Genomic DNA, 16,549 nt, shown 5'->3' with positions numbered 1-16,549 from the left:
AGTTCTTACTTATTAGAGTACACAAGTGTGCTGTGATTCTCATATTGTACTGTATTATTTTCTTTTTTATCATTCATTCATTCATTTTCACTTTCATATAGTATTCCATTGTGCAAAAATACTGTAGTTTATTCATTCATCTGTCATTGAATTCTACTGGAAATATACTTAGGAGTGGAATTACTGGATCATAAAGCAGAAATACTCAGCTCTAATGGATACTGCAAAACAGCTTCTCAGTTTACATTTCAAGTTTTCATTTTCTGTTTCTAAAATATATGAAAATGCAATTGTATTGTAACAAACATACCACTCCGGTGGGGGATGTTCATAATTGGGGAGCAATGTATGTGTGGGGGAGGGGAGTTTATGGGAAATCTCTATACCTGCCAATCAATTTTACTGTGAACATAAAACTGCTCTAAAATATTTTTTTAAAAAGCAATTGTATTTTGTAAATTGACCTTCTGTTCCAGAGATCTTCTAAAACTTAATTCTAGCAGTTCATTGATTCTTTTGGATTTTCTACATAAACATTCATGCCATCTGCAAACAATGACAGTTTTATTTCTTCGTTATGTGTGCTCAGTTGTGTCTAACTTTTTGCGACCCCCTGAACTGTAGCCCACCAGGCTCCTCTTGCCATGGGGTTTTCTAGGCAAGAATACTGGAGTGGGTTGCCATTTCCTTCTTCAGGAGATTTTCCCAACCCAGCGGCAGAAGCGGCGTCTCTTGTGTCTCCTGGTGGGTGGGTTCTTTACTACTGAGCCACCTGGGGAACTTTTATTTCTTCCTTTAGTGATAGTTACATCATTTTTCTTTCCTTACCACATTGACTAGAATCTCCTGTACAATACTGAATACAAATGATAATACTGGGCATTCTATTTCCAATTCTCTATCTCACTCTCTAGGAGAAGCTCTAAATGTTTCACCATTGAGTACGACATTTGTTATAGACTTTTTGTATATGCAATTAATTATATTGAGGAACTTCTCTTTTATTGCATTAAAAAATGTCAATAGTAATCTGTTCTGGTATAATTTACAGATAGCAAAATACATAAATCCAAAGTATACTACTCAGTGAAGTTTGACAAACCATTGTCAAAATGTAATCATCATTCAGATCAATATATTCTTCCGTAAATACTTAGGAGTAGAACTGCTGGGTCATATAGTTAGTATAAGAGGAAGTACCACCTTGTTTTCCAAAATGTTGTGTAGTCCTGCCAGCAATAAATGACTTCCAATTGCTCCATATTCTTGCCAATACCAGGGACTGTCAGCTTTTATAATTTTAGCTATTCTAGAGGCTAAGTCTTATTTCCCATGGTTTTAATTTGCCTTAGTTCGCTGATGACTAATGACTTGAAGTATCTTTTCTTATGTTTATCAACCATTCACATACTTTTGTAAAGTGTCTTTATAAGTCTTTTTTCCATCTTGTAATTGGATTTTTTATAAAAAATTAATTTAGACGTGTTTTTTGCTTATTCTGGGTGCAGGTACTTTGCCAGATTTGTGTGTTGCAGATATATTCTCCCCATCCATGTACTACTTATGCACTTCCTCTGTGGTATATTTCGATGAGAAGTTTATCATTTTAATGAAGTCCAATTTATCATTTATTTTTCTTTTCTGATTAGTGTCGTTGAAGTTCTGTTAAAAAAAAAAAATCTTTGTCTACCCCAAAGTTTTAAAGATACTTATTAACCCCCCTTTTTTTTCTAGCAGGTTTATAGTTTTAGCTTTTACATCTAAGTCTATGATCAATCTAATTCATTCTTGTGTATAACGACATGAGGAGGGAGTCAATATTCATTTTCTCCAAACTGCTGTCTAGTTGTTCCAGTCTTATTTATTGACAAGACTGTTTCTTTGTTGAATTTGACAACTTTGTAAAAAATCAACTGACTGTAAATTTGGGGGTCTATTTCTGGATTCTCTATTCCGTTCCATTGATTTGTTTGTCTATTATTACACCAATATTCAGTTCAGTTGCTCAATCATGTCCGACTCTTTGTGAACCCATGGACTGCAGCACGCCAGGCTTCCCTGTCCATCACCAGCTCTGGAGTTTACTCAAACTCACGTCCATTGAATCAGTGATGCCATACAGCCATCTCATCCTCTGCTGTCCCCTTCTCCTCCTGCCTTCAATCTTTCCCAGAATCATGGTCTTTTCCAATGAGACAGTTCTTTGCATCAGGTAGCCAAAGTATTGGAGTTTCAGCTTCCACATCAGTCCTTCCAGTGAACATTCAGGACTGATTTCCTGTAGGATTGACTGGTTGGATCTCCTTGCAGTCCAAGGGACTCTCAAGAGTCTTCTTCAACATCACAGTTCAAAAGCATCAGTTCTTCAGCACTCAGCTTTCTTTATAGTCCAGCTCTCACATCCATACATGACTACTGGAAAAACCATAGTTTTGACTAGACAGACCTTTGTTGGCAATGTAGTGTCTCTGCTTTTCAATATGCTCTCTAGGTTGGTCATAACTTTTCTTCCAAGGAGCATCTTTTAATTTCATGCTTGCAATCACCATTTGCAGTGATTTTGGAGCCCAAGAAAATAAAGTCTCTTACTGGCTTTATTGTAGCTCTCCAGTGATTATTGAAATCAGTAGTTTAAATTATCCAACCTGTTTTTGAGTTCATCTCGGCTGTTCTAGATAATATCTATCTATATAAATTTTAGAATTAGCATCTCAATTTTTCTAAAAAGATGTGCTAGAATCTTGATTGGAATTGTAATGAATCTAAAGGTCAATTTGGGCAGAGCTGACATCTTAACACTATCAAGTCTACACATCTCTCCTTCTATCTAGGGCTTTGTAAATTTCTGTCAGCATTGTTTTTAGTTTTCAGTGTAGAGATCTTGGTTATATTTGGTTAAATATTTTCCTAAGTATTTGATGCTTTTTATGTTTTGTAAATGATATTTTGAAAAATGTCATTTTCTAATTGTTTCTTCCTAATATATAGAAATATAATTTATAATATTTCTGACTAATGACCCTGTATCCTGTGATTTTACTTTTACTTTAATAGTTATAGGTTCTTTTGAATTTTTTATGTACACAGTCACATGAATAAAGATGATTTTACTTCCTCCTTTTTCATTTTCTTACCTTATTTCACAGGATAGGATTTTCAGATTCTAAATAACTTGCCTAAGTTTACACAGTTAGTAAGAGCCAAGATCGAAACTCATGTCAGCCTGTTTCCAGAACACTGTGGAATGAGTGAGGGTGTATTAAAATTTTTGTTGCTGTCATTGCTAGAAAAAGCAGTTGGGGTCATATTTATTCAAGATGGTCTTGAATATCAGATAAAGAATTTGAATTGTATTCTGTAGGTGATTAAAGATTAAGTGTTTTCAAGTGGGAAAGAAATAGTAGTGGTGATTTTAGTCTTGTTGTGTATAGTGTGGTTTGATGGGAACCCCGCATTTTTGATTCATTCATTTCAGAGTCATTTATTGAGCATGCATTATGTTTTAATAATGTTATAGGTACTGAGGAAATAAGGATGAAGATAATCTGCTGCTTAGAGTAGTGGAGATTTTCAGTGATGGAGAAAAGAATTTCAGTGCACTCTCTTAGCCATGCTGCAAAGACAGCTCTATGATCTTGCATAAATTAATTTCCCGGAAGCTCATTATTTTCATACGTAAAATGAGAATAATAATACACATAATGTCTACTTTGATGAGAAATAAAAATATATGTAGTACACTTGACCTGTATCAGACACATTTATGATACCTATAATATTTAAGGGATTTGGAGAGCACATACAATAAGAATGAAATATCTAGCCAAACAATTGATTTTTTCAATAATCAAATGTCAGTCAGTTTTAACTGATTCCCTCCTTCAGTGATTACATCTTAAATATAATGATACATTTTTTGCTCTTATAATTTGAACACTGGGATAACTGTGCTATGCACAGATCTAGTCAACATAATAATACTATTTGTGTAAAGAACTTGAGAGTTAACAGAGCACATTTATTTATGCCATTTTGTTTGAGTCTTCCAATAATCATACAGATGAGGAAACTGATATATTTATTCACATGGTAAGAAGCAAAGCCCAGTTCATACGTTTTCCTATCTTTAATAGATCTTCTCACCACATTATATTCAGTTCAGTTCAGTCACTCAATTGTGTCCAACTCTTTGTGACCCCATGGACTGCAGCACACCAGGCCCCCCTGTCCATCACCAGCTCCCGGAGTTTACTCAAACTCATGTCCGTTGAGTCAGTGATGCCATCCAACCATCATCTGTAATATAGCGTACCACACCATATTCAGTTCAGTTCAGTTTAGTCGCTCAGTCATGTCTGACTCTCTGTGACGCCATGAATCGCAGCACGCCAGGCCTCCCTGTCCATCACCAGCTCCCGGAGTTCACGCAAACTCATGTCCATTGAGTCGGTGATGCCATCCAGCCATCTCATCCTCTGTCGTCCCCTTCTCCTCCTGCCCCCAATCCCTCCCAGCATCAGGGTCTTTTCCAGTGAGTCAGCTCTTCACATGAGGTGGCCAAAGTATTGGAGTTTCAGCTTCAGCATCAGTCCTTCCAATGAACACTCAGGCCTGATCTCCTTTAGGATGGACTGGTGGTTGGATCTCCTTGCAGTCCAAGGGACTCTCAAGAGTCTTCTCCAACACCACAGTTCAAAAGCATCAATACTTCGGCACTCATATTACCTCTCATTATATCATGAAGCATGCTAGTAGTAATAATACAAAAATCACAATGAATCTTCCAATTTTTATATAGCTTATCTATGAAGGAAGTAATTTGAAGTTGAATGAGGAAGAGAAGGCAGACAATATAGAATTTCTTGTTCTATAGTATTCACATTGTTCTGATTTTCTTAGGTGTATTGTTAACTATATAAATTATCATTTTTCTTTATTAAGCTGCATTTGTGATTTGGCTGACATTTCTTTTTGCTGTGTCTACTTGCCTCACTATCCATGGTGTGTTGTTTCTGCTTCTACTAAATTTCAATAATTTCCTTCCCCTTTCTGATTTGCACCATTTTTTTCCTTATTGGGTTGTTCTCTGTTGGTAATATATCCAGTTCCTATATCTTTGCTTTCATTTTTTTCTTTGACTGAATAACTAAGTCAATTTATTTACTTTTCTTCCTTTTCATCTTACCTTATCACACAATAATTCACCAATAATTATGGCTGGTTTTACTAAACAATTATTCTGAGGTCTTGCAAAAATCTAAGTTCTTCGAAAATACTGAAAACATTTTTCATAAATATGTTTTAAGAGCAAGGTATTGGAGGGTGAGTTGGGGAAATGAACATGAAGATTGATCAGATAATGTCATTTACATTTTATAGATTCACATAAACAGTTAATATTAAATAAGTTAGGAGCTGTAGCATGTAAAAACAAGATATGGGTCCCCAAAGAGCTTATGATCTAGTGAAAGACAAATATATAAACAACTGCAGTACAAGACAGAATATTGTTATAACTATGGCGTGAAGTGTTGAGGGAGCCCAGAGGCTGTACTAGACAGTAGAAGTTATAGGATTCCAAGGTTGGAAGCAACTGATTAGCAGCTGGAGATGGAACTCATTATGCTGTCAGGTTTTTTTGTTTGTTTTATTTTTGTAGAAACAGTTAGGCATCTTGAGTAAGTTTTATTGAGTAATATGGAAATACAATGGGGAATCATTTATTTGTACAGATATCATGGGTGGTTTTTGAAAGTGTGAAATCTGCTCCAGAGGATGATGAATTCTGGACCTCTGCCAGAAAAAAGGAGAGCTAGAAAGCCAGAAGGAGAATCTTTCCTTTATCACAACTCAGAGTTGGGGGTGAGGACAAGAAAGGAAATTGGAGGCCAGCAATGTGACAGACCTCAGGCAATTACTACCTCATTGTACGAATACACTGGACAAGCATTTGTGGAAGAACACAGGTCTTAAAAAAAACCCTTTCCATTTCCTCCCGTTTTTTGAGAACTTTGGGATTTCAAGAAATCTAATTCTGTTATGCTATGTAATTAAAATAATCTATAAAATTTATGAAATTAATACATGGTGACTGCAAACATTTCAAACATTATAGTATATAAAAAAAGTGGAATTACTATTCCACTATACACCCACTCATACTCTCCAGCGCTTGGAAACATTTTCTACCATAGTCAAACACACACACACACATACATACATACATACATATTTTTATTTCTCCAAAGAAAATTTGTGTTACTCCCACAAGTTTGAGGTTGATGAGGTTGAAGTCACCATTAAAAGTGTGGGCTCTGGATTTGGATAGAACCAGGCTCAAATCCTCTCCAACTTCCTGGCTCTATGACCCTACAACTTCTTCAAACTTCTTTCAACTTCATTTTTTGTGTGAAGGATAAAAATGGTATTACTTTGTAAGGTTTGAGAATCGAAATCTAGAAATCACTTGGTCCAGTGACTGAACACATAAGTATGTGTTCAATAAACACTGTTATTGTCCATGGCAAGCGACCTTTCTCATTTTAAGACTAAAAATAAGGAAACCTGTTCAACAAATGTTTTTTTTTTTCTGACTAAGTGTATCTAGGTTGGGAAGAACTTGCTTTTCCAAGGCAGAAAGCTGATCCGAGTGAGTTTTACAAGGGTTCTCTCTGAGTCTTCAGTGCAACTCTCCCGCGTCCCCCCAACATCACTTTCTGTCTAGAAAGTGGACTTTTCAATAAAAAAACTTTTGTGACTCAGGTCGTGACGAGAATGCTCAACCAGGTCAGGCTATTTACACTGTGTGCACTTTTGCTTTATCATGCAATTGCTGGGTGGCACCCTTTTAAGCTCTCGCACGGTCGCGCCCCTCCATCCCCTCTTCAGAGGCGACCGCCAAGAAGCAGCCAATTCTCTCAGGAGCCAGGGGAGAGCTGATGGACAACGGGCGCCTCCAGGGCGCAGCAGCAGACGCGGGCGTGCGAGGTGCGCCCTAGGGGTGCCGGCTGCTGCTCGAGGGGGCGCCGGCGGAGTGCCGACGGGTGGCTCCTCCCGGGGCGAATCTGGCACTGCGTTCTCCCCATCTTCGTGCGGGGGCATCTGCCTGGCCGTCTGCAACCTCAAGATCCCACTGCCTCCACTCTGCAGCCCCAGCCAGTCCCATACGCTCGCTTTCTTTTTTGGCACTTGCCCTTTGCCCTCCCATGGAGTCATCTGTTTACTCTCCCCTCGCTTCCAGTCACCCATAGGTCACCCTCCCTGCTACCACCTTCACCCATTTTGTCCCCTCTCCTTTCTCTCCTCACTCTTCACCTCTCCCCGGGTCGTCTTCTTAAGAGGACTCCGCCGACGGAGATGCTGCAGAGTCCGCGGCCAGGGTCGGCTCCCGGGACAACCCTCCGTCCACCTTTGCCCCCTCCTCGGGGGCGCGGGACGCAAGTTTCCGCCCCGTCCTTTCCCCAGTGACAGGACTCTGCTGCGGCCACGGCCCGGGAGGTGGAGGGAGGGACTGCCTGACTCCCGAGCCCCCTCCCCTGATCGCGAGCTCGCGCGGTCTGTGTCTCTAGGCAAGTGCGGAGACGCGGAGGAGGAGGAGGAGGAGGTGGAGGAGGCGGAGGAGGGAGTTGGGGGAGGATCTCCATTGAAATAAACAACCAGGCAGCAGTTATTAACACGGGAACATGGCGGCCGCAGCCTCAGCCACGGCTTCGGCGGCGAAGGTCAGCGCCGACGGCAGCCGGCACCTGACGGCGTGACCGACCCGAGCCGGTAACCGCTCCTTCCCTGGGGGCCGCGAGGGCGGGCTGGAGGCGGGCGGCGGGCGGCGGACGGGCGGGGGGCGCCGCGTCCCCACCCCCCGGCCGCGATCGTCCTTCCTGCGCCGAGCCGGGCAGAGCCGCGCGCCGCCGTTTTGTGTGCGGGGAACCGCTGCCCCGGTGCGCGGAAAACGGGAGTTGCAACCCCGGAGAGGCGCCGTGAAGCTGGGGAGTTAGGACTTGGGGGGGGTGGGGAGGGGTGGGGAGGGCGGGAAGCGGCGGGGAGACGCGGAGTCCCTGGGAGAGAAAGGAGGCGCTCCAGCGCTTTGCGAGAGCTCGGGAGACGAGTCCCGGAGCGCGAGGCGGGCGGAGGCTGCAGCCCGCGGCGCCGGCCAAGAGGTGAGAGCCGAGGCGCGGCGGAGGCCGGGGGCGTGGGTGCGGCCCCCGCCGGGGGAGCTCCGGCGCCCGCCGCCCCTGCCCGGTGCGGGTCGGCGGGGAGCGCGTCTCCTGCGCCCTCGAGGGGCGCGAGGCAGAGAGACGGGAAGGTGAAGCCCGAGAAGGTGCATTCTTTCATGGAAACGCGGAGCGACTGCAGCGCAGGGTGGGAGCCGGGCGAGGGGTGGCAGGACTCGGGAAGTGCTCCGGGGTGTGTGAAGGTGAAACGCCTTGTCAGGGGCGGCCGGCGGGGTGAGACGTCGGGAGGAGAGGGGATCCGCGGCCCGGCGGCCGGGCCCGGCCCGTGTCAGCGCCGGGGGCTGGGGGCGAGGGGCGCCGCGCGCGGACGGGAAGGAGCTACGGCGGGCGGGGCGGGCGGCGCGCTCGGGCCGAGCAGGCCGGGCCGCGGTGGGGGCGGGGAGCCGGGGGGCCGGAGCGCGGCGGCGCCGAGCCGGGCTCGCCCCTGACTTAACTTTCTGGGTGCGGGCGTGTGTGCAGGAGGCGCGCAGGGGCCGGGGCTGGGGGCGGGAGGCGGGCCGGGAGGTTCCGGGTTGGCTCGCCAGCGCCCCCTCTTCGCTCCCCCATCTCCCCGCCCCTGAAGGGACAGGCCCTCAGGGCCCCCGGCGGGAAGCGGGAGGGGCCCTCCCAGCCGGCTCGCGACGGTCACGCCCCGGGCCCGGGGACACTGCTCTCTCGGGCCTCTGGGGGCTGCTGGGGGAGGGGGCCGGGGGGTCGTCGCGGCGCGCCGGTGCTCCCTGCCCCCCGCCCCTCCGGGGAGTCCCGGAGGCGCCTCTTCCGAGATCGGGGGTGGGTCGGTCCCTGGTAAGCTGGTCCCTCCCTCTTCCCCCTCCCCCTAGTGGTTTCCGGGGCCTGCGGGACCGAGGGGCGGGAATCTGGGACCCGAGCGTCCTGCACCGGCTCGGAGCGGGACCGGGCCTAACGCCGTCGGGGTCTGTCACTCGTAGGGGAAACTTTCCTAAACCGGGGACCGAGCCTGAACATCCTCCTCCGTCACCTCGTCCTCTAATCCCACTCCCACTCCACCTCCTCCACTGCCTTCCCCTCCCACCGACCCGAATCTCGCTGCGTGTGACTGATGGGGCAGTGAGCCAGTCGAAGGCGGGGAATTGACCTGCCGGGTGTCGGTAAGCCAATCGCGGGGACCGGAGGAAGGAAGGGGGCGGGGCTTCTTCCGGACCAGTTGGAGCGGAGTTGCAGGCGGGGCGGGGGAGTCATGGAGACGCCAAGAGCTATCCACTCCTGTACATCCTTGGTCACCCACTTCTAGATCTGTGGGGTAGTGTCACTTACAGGAGCTCCGACCGGGGGAGGCACGCAGCTTGCACGAGATACTGTATTGCTTTGGTACCACCAGAGACATTTCTCTTAGACACAACGAAGTCTAAAGGCACTTAGGATGTGGCAGTAACTGTCCGAGGCCCGTTTCTAAAATGGCATATATTGTAGTGATCGCGTTCCGAACCTCAGCGCTCGGTTTACGTGCTAAGGATCCTAGGAGTTATCTGTTTACCTCTGTCTCAGTTTCACATAGCTACTCCAGTGTGGAGACAATGAAATTTGAAAGGCTGCTCTGAAAACGAGGGCATCGGGAAAGCTTGGCGTCAATTGATTATTGGGAGTGTTAAGCATCATTGTTTGTAATGGCTTCACTGGTTCCTTGATTAATTAGAGCGCCAGTTTCCAAAGTGCACTTGGAAGTTCGGCGTTGGGATGACATTAAAAAAAAAGTTGTAGTTTATGGTATGCATTTTTTTTTCTCTTGAGTAAACAACATGAAGTTAAGAACCAAAGCATCACTGTTTGCAACCTAAAGCGTTGATATTTAAGAAGCAAGCCAGTCAAAGAATATTTGTCTACAGAAAAAAAGTGAATAAATGTAGTTTGCCAGATTACTCCCACACAAAAGATTCTTAAAAATAAATTAGTTTGCTTAAACACTAGTGAATGGTTTAGTGTGTGGGTACTTTTTTGGTGTTGGCAAGGTTAGGAGACATCTTTGGTTGTTTTACACTGTTGGGTGCAGTCTAGTGACTTACACAACTCTTTAACTTTTCAGAATGGGAGGGTAGGTCTTTGGTTCTTTGTAAAGATCATAGGTTGCTCTGCAGGAATAGCAGTCTTTTAAAAAGACAGCAGCTGCTGCTGCTATGCTTTGTGTGTGTGTGTGTGTGTGTGTGTGTGTGTGTGTGTGTGTGTGTGTGTGTGCGCGCGCGCGCAAGACGCTTGTGCTACTCTTTGTTGGGGAGGTTAGTGCACACTGACAGCAGCAAGACTCCTTTTCCCAACTGGAATTTGTAGAATCTTTGGGAGTTCAAAAGATGAGTAATGTTAACTTGAGAATGCATCTATTCATTTTGTGATAAGTATCCCATGAATTTAATCTTGGGACTTTTTTTTCTTTTTGAGGCATTTATGTGCATGATTACTTATGTATACTGCTTTCTCAGGCTTTTAATAATTTGGTGTTACTAAGAAAGATTTAAGGGCCTTTTTAGGGGATTTAGGGTTTTTTAGGGAACAGTGTTTACCACACTTCGTCAATGTGCTCTGTGTAATAGACCGTTTTCAGATTCATAATGTGAATTTCCAATCCAGTATAATTGTAAGTGTTCATGAAGACAAAAATTAATCGCATTTTGTTGTAGCCCTTGAGGTGTTGTTTTAGTGATACAGTAGTAAAAACTGTGACTATAAAATAAAACATTTAGCCGCCAGAAGTAGGGAGAATTATAAATTAAACAACGTTCAGAATTTGACAGCATGCAAAACCGCCCCGTCATTAGTTAATTTAGTTCCCGAAGGCCACTCTGACGTGTGCCTTTTGTATGCTCAGGAGCAACACATTATTTTACTCCTTCTCCACAATAATCCTTGAGACTGTTTTTAGATTCTTAGTGGCAGTGAGTAGCAAGTCCCCTAATGCCTGGCTAGGGGAAAAAAAAAATCCTCTCAAGCATATGGAGACATCTAGAAAAAGATGTGCGTCGTCAGCTGTGATTCCATTGTGTGCTCGAAGACTGGAGCTGAGCCTTCCTCCTCCTGGGAATTTCAGTCTTAACAGAGGAGTTGTAGATGTTAGGATACTGAAGCAGAGGATAGAAAAAGAGCTCACCAATTACTAATTTAATATTTGTTAGATAGATTAGCTCTGATTTTAATCCTTCATTGGTTACATATCATTTACATGACTTTCACTCCGTGTTAGAGGAGTGTTTTATGAGCAACCTAAAATGTCAGGATCAGAGGGGAACTTGGGCTGCAGTGTGAGGCCGTAAAGGGGCAGTGCTCCTTGGTTGGCTTTATCTTTAGATATATCTTTTTTGTAAATTTATTTTTAATTGGCAGATAATTGCTTTACAACATTGTGTTGGTTTCTGCCATACATCAACATAATCAGCCATAGATGTACATATGTCCCCTCTGTCTTGAACCTCCCTCTAGTTATATCTTATTAAAGCTTTGCACACCTTAGAAACAAGGATCAATGAGCAGTTCTTTAATTATATACCTTATATTTAAGGATTCAGTACCTTAGCTGTTTCATATCACACCCGGTTGAAAAGGTGACCCATTAAATTGACAGCTTGGATTTTTTAGAAAAAAATGTGTTGTATTGGATTTCAAAAGGGTGCTCTTTAAACAGTTTTTCTAGAAGGTTAGTTTTCTGAAATGCACAGTGTATCTTTATTTGATATTTTGGCCATTTGTCATGATTGATATTATATTTAAATGCATGATTAGTGCTTTGCTATTTTTATAGCAAAACCACTTTTGAAGTCATTACTCATTTTTCAGTATTTTGTGTTTATAGTTTTGGTCATTTATGTTATTGCATGCTATATCAGTTTTAAATTAAGAGAATAGGAGGGAGAGTATAAGTCAGTTGCTTTAAGGTGTTGATCTTTTATTACAGTAAATCATAAAATGAGCAGTGAATCAGGATCTTTCCTGCAATGAAATAATCAGACTGTTTACAAACTAATAATGAAAACCATTTAAGAAAAAACAGAACAAACCCCTTACTCAGTTTTTTAATACACTTTCACATGTCGAGCTAATTTTACCTCTAAACGCCTTGTTTTCTCAACAAAAACAATTTTAGCATATGTGTTTATTTCCTTTTTTGTTTTTACAGGCTTGCAGAAGGGTTTATGAATTCCTAACTGTAGAAAGAATATTATGTCATATTACTTTTTAAAGTCTATTAAAAGTAATGTCTAGAAAAGCCGTGCAATATGGATTTAGTGTCACAGGCCCTCAATTCAGACAGTATAAAGACAATACATACTTTATGGATTCTAGATAGTAGTTTCTAAACAGAAGTGAGAATGTGACTTTTGTGGATACTTTAGAAACTTGTGTAGTTTTCCTTGCTGTTATAAAACTGAGGCAAGGGTGATTAGGGAGAAGAGTGGAAATCTTAAAGATTGTGCTATGAGGGTATCTGAAATTAAATAACTACATGGTCTGCAGATAGATTATAATACTCTTGGCTCTTACAGCAAAGATTTTATGTACTTATCCTATGAAATGTTCATCAGTGACCATATTTCTGGCTTCCAGTGGCTGTGATGACGTAATGCAATTGTGGAAACATCGACTCTAGGACAGTTTTCAGTTGGTTCCCTATTTGTAAACTTCTAGAGATGTATCAAATAAGCCGGGAAACTACGGAAGTATTTGACTTACTTGCTTTTGGACATAGACAGTTTTAAGGAAGAAAGAGGGGAGCTGCTTATAGGTAGACCTTATTAGCAATAATTAAATAGTTATTAATAGTTAAAGGTTCTGAAAGAAAAAAAATTTTTACTTTGGGTGTCAGTTGACAGATGCACATGAAGCGTTGAAGTTAGCCTGTTAATTCTGGCAGAATTTATGTTTTTTAGGCAGTCAATTATGAACTATTAAGAGTTCCCGATGGAGTTCCCCATGGCCAACTTAACTCTCATTTTGGGCTTTTTAGATCTTGTTATTGCATTCCTGCCTCATTTAACCATTGTTTCGTTCATTTACTCATGTTATTTGATGAGTTTCGAGTGTCCCAGCTTTGGTAGTTTACTGCCAGAATCCTCTGATTAAAGGGGGAACACACAGTGGGTGATGATTTTTTTTATTTTTTGTGGGGGAGGGGCTGTGGAGGGACATGTCCACTCTGATGTTCGATTTGCTTTCAAACTAAAGATCTGCTCTTTTTTTAATGTGTGGTTTGGTGGTTTAGTTGCTAAGTCGTGTCCGACTCTTTGTGACCGCATGGACTGTAGCCCACCAGGCTCCTCTGTCCATGGGATTTTCCAGGCAAGAATGGTGGAGTGGATTGCCATTTCCTTCTCCATTTTAATGTGTAATTTTAATTATGTAACAGAGTCAGATAATTGTGGTTTAATTTGGGTTTGGGTTTTTTTCCCCCTTGAAAATAGGATTATAATGTTTATAGTAAAAAGATTGTTAAATGTCCCCTTGACTGATGGCTTATGAAGAAATAGATTTCCTTTAATAAAGGTATGAATATTTATAACTAACTTTATTTCTCCTGAAATCATTGTGTGTGGTCAGTGTGACGATGTGTAGTTGGGTAAAGGTGACAGGCCAGGCAGTGACCTCTGATTTCTGTGGATTGTTTGTGTCTTGTCGCTGCTTTGAAGAGTAACATACCCTGGGTCTTACCACTGTAGTTTTCTAAAGGGTGGAAAATCTCCCTTGGACAGCCCTTCACAGGTATTCTGCTGCAGTAGTCAGTTTTTCTAGACGTAACTCACTCTTGCTCTTGGCCAAAACATCTGTTTTGGCAGAGCAGCAACAGAAGTGATAATAGCATCTCTCACTGAGTGCCATCAACCTGCTAGGGGCTCTCTGAGGCATGCTGCCTTATTTCATTCTTGCCCACATCCTGTGAAGTAGAAGTTACCCTCACTTTCCAGGAGATGAAGTTTGAAGGGGAGTAAATCACTGTGCCTCTGAGCAAAACTTTGGGGAAAAATGAACCTTGACCAACAAGTGGGGAAGCACTATAAATTTCAGAGGGGATGGTGAGTCCAAGAACATCTTCCTATTAAGGATCTGATAAAGCAGTGTTTGCAGGGTTTTGTAAGTCTCCCAGTCTGGTGGTTTAGTTTGTAAAAAGGATGAATAGGTTTGAATAGACCCAGTCCTGCAAATTCTGTAGGCCTGTAGCTCTCCCAAACCCTTGCCTCCAGGCAGGCCTACACCTGGCCAGATACTTACCTTAAGACCTACAGAGAGTCTCCAGACTTTTTAGTCATCAGCCCGGTATTTAACAGGTCCTAAATTGCAGGATTCTTTCTTGTCTTTTAATTTTCAAAAAATACGAATGGAAATGGATGAAGTAAAAAACAGGTAATCTTTAACTGAGTGCTCACTTAAAACCTGGTGCCTTTTACTACTCTTATCTGGCTCTCACTGGAATGCAGTGAGGGAGGCACTCTTGTCACTCTGCTTTCACAGTTCAGGAAGTGGAGGCACAAAGCTGTCAAATGACCAGCTAGAGGTCACACAGCCCAAGTGCTGGAGAGGAATTTGAACCCAGGCCAGCGCTGCCCCTTAGCCCTGCCTCCCTGACGAGTGAGCTGGCCAGCTACACCTCCTTGCAGCCTCACGTGGATGTGTGCCATCCAGTCCTTGTGGAAAGCACGGATCAGTCATTCCCTACGAGGGAAAGGGACAGGGGTGGGGATGTATTTTGTAAAGGCACACTTAGGTCCCATATTGTTTCTCACAATTAGAAGCTCAGAAAATATACTTGAGAAAACTTGATTGTAGGGGAGAGGCAGAAAAGAGATGGAGAGAACCTTTTAGGGGATAGAAGTTTCGGACGGATAAAACGCTGGTATTTCTGTAACATATATTTAATCGTAGCACGTTAAGCTCTTAGCTGGTGGTTTGTGTGATGCATGTTTGGCAGATTTTTTGCAACCCATGTAGCACGGGTGACTCGGTGTTGCAATACTGTAGTCCCTGAAGGAGGCTGATAATATATTCAGTCATCTGACTTGTGCTCTGCTATTTGTGGAATTCTTCTGTCTGCTCAATTGTTTTCAGGGAGCCAGGAGAGCTTTCAGGGAACTCTTCACCTGTGCACATGTAGGGATCAGCAGGCGCTGCTTTCAGTGTTCCAGCTGCCATTCTGAAGCCCTGTTGTCAGAGATGAACATGTAACGTGTGGTATTTTCTGTTACTCATTTAGTGGACCCTCAGGAAATGTGATCCCACATCTCCCAAGGCTTAACTTGCAGAGTGTGATGGGGTCCTGGGAGTTCCCATTGCTTCTGGCTGACCTTTGCCCCTGGGAGTGGGGGGAAAAAGAGAAAGTGTTAGTCGCTCAGTTGTACCCTACTCTTTGTGGCCCCATGGGCTACTTTGTGACCCCCGTGGATTGCAGCCCATCAGGGTTCTCTGTCCATGGAATTCTCCAGGCAAGAATACTGGAGTGGGGTATCATTCCCTTCCCCAGGGGATCTGCCCGACCTAGGGATCGAACCTTGGTCTCCCACGTTACAGGTGAATTCTTTACCGTTTGAGCCACCAGGGAAGCCCCTTGCCCCCGGAAGCCCCGATCTAAATGAGGATGGGCTTTTCTAGCAGACTGTTCCCACCTACAAAATCAGTCCAGGAATCAAACAGGAAATGATTTCCCTTGCCTTTGGTGGTCCAGTACAATTGGTACTGGTTATAAGCTGGAAATACTAAGGGGCTTCTCTGGTGGTTCAGACAGTAAACAATTCACTTACCAGTGCAGGAGACACAGGAGACAAGGGGTTTGATCCCTGGGTCGGGCAGATCTCCTGGAGGAGGCATGGCAACCCACTCCAGCATTCTTGCCTGGAGAATTCCATGGACAGAGGAGCCTGGCAGGCTGGTGTACATAGGGTTGCACAGAGTTGGACACAGCTGAGCGACTAACACTTTCACTTGGAAATATTAAAGATGATTGAAGATTGGTGAAAATTTCGTCAGATTCCTAGAGTCTTAGGAATGCCTGCCTCTCTGGAGTTTCTGGTAGTGTGTCGTATTTTCAATTTCTGTAATTCTTTTCTGAGATTCAATGTATAGTGCTCTTGTTGCTTTTCAAGTAACATGTATGATTATCTTGATTCCTTAAGATTTTTCTATAAAAGTGTGATATAGAAATATTTTCCATTAAGTGTCATTTTATTGTATTCTAGCACCAACAAAGTCTTTTCTTAAATAAACAAATAATAAGTAAAGTCAGAGCTTCCCAGGTGGCTCAGTAGTAAAGAATCTGCTTAGCAATGCAGAATACATGGGTTCGATCCCTGGGTTGGGAAGATCCCCTGGAGAAGGAAATGGCAACCTCCTCA

General features: G+C 43.6%; 1 protein-coding gene across 1 annotated transcript in view; it reads left to right on the top strand.

The window, feature by feature from the left end:
- The first annotated feature begins 7,686 nt into the window (after positions 1–7,686).
- The window catches only part of NCOA2 (nuclear receptor coactivator 2), a 289,674-nt gene continuing 280,811 nt past the window's right edge, over positions 7,687–16,549 (top strand). Inside the window, exon 1 of the mRNA XM_068983427.1 lies at positions 7,687–7,770. The gene's annotated coding sequence lies outside the window, so the exon portion shown is untranslated. The remainder of the gene's footprint in view (positions 7,771–16,549) is intronic.

The sequence above is a fragment of the Capricornis sumatraensis genome, chromosome 11, assembly GCF_032405125.1.
Source record: "Capricornis sumatraensis isolate serow.1 chromosome 11, serow.2, whole genome shotgun sequence".
In the NCBI taxonomy this organism is placed as follows: Eukaryota; Metazoa; Chordata; class Mammalia; order Artiodactyla; family Bovidae; genus Capricornis; species Capricornis sumatraensis.
The sequence above is the reverse complement of the archived record's forward strand: the minus strand, read 5'-3'. Positions and strand labels throughout refer to the sequence as shown.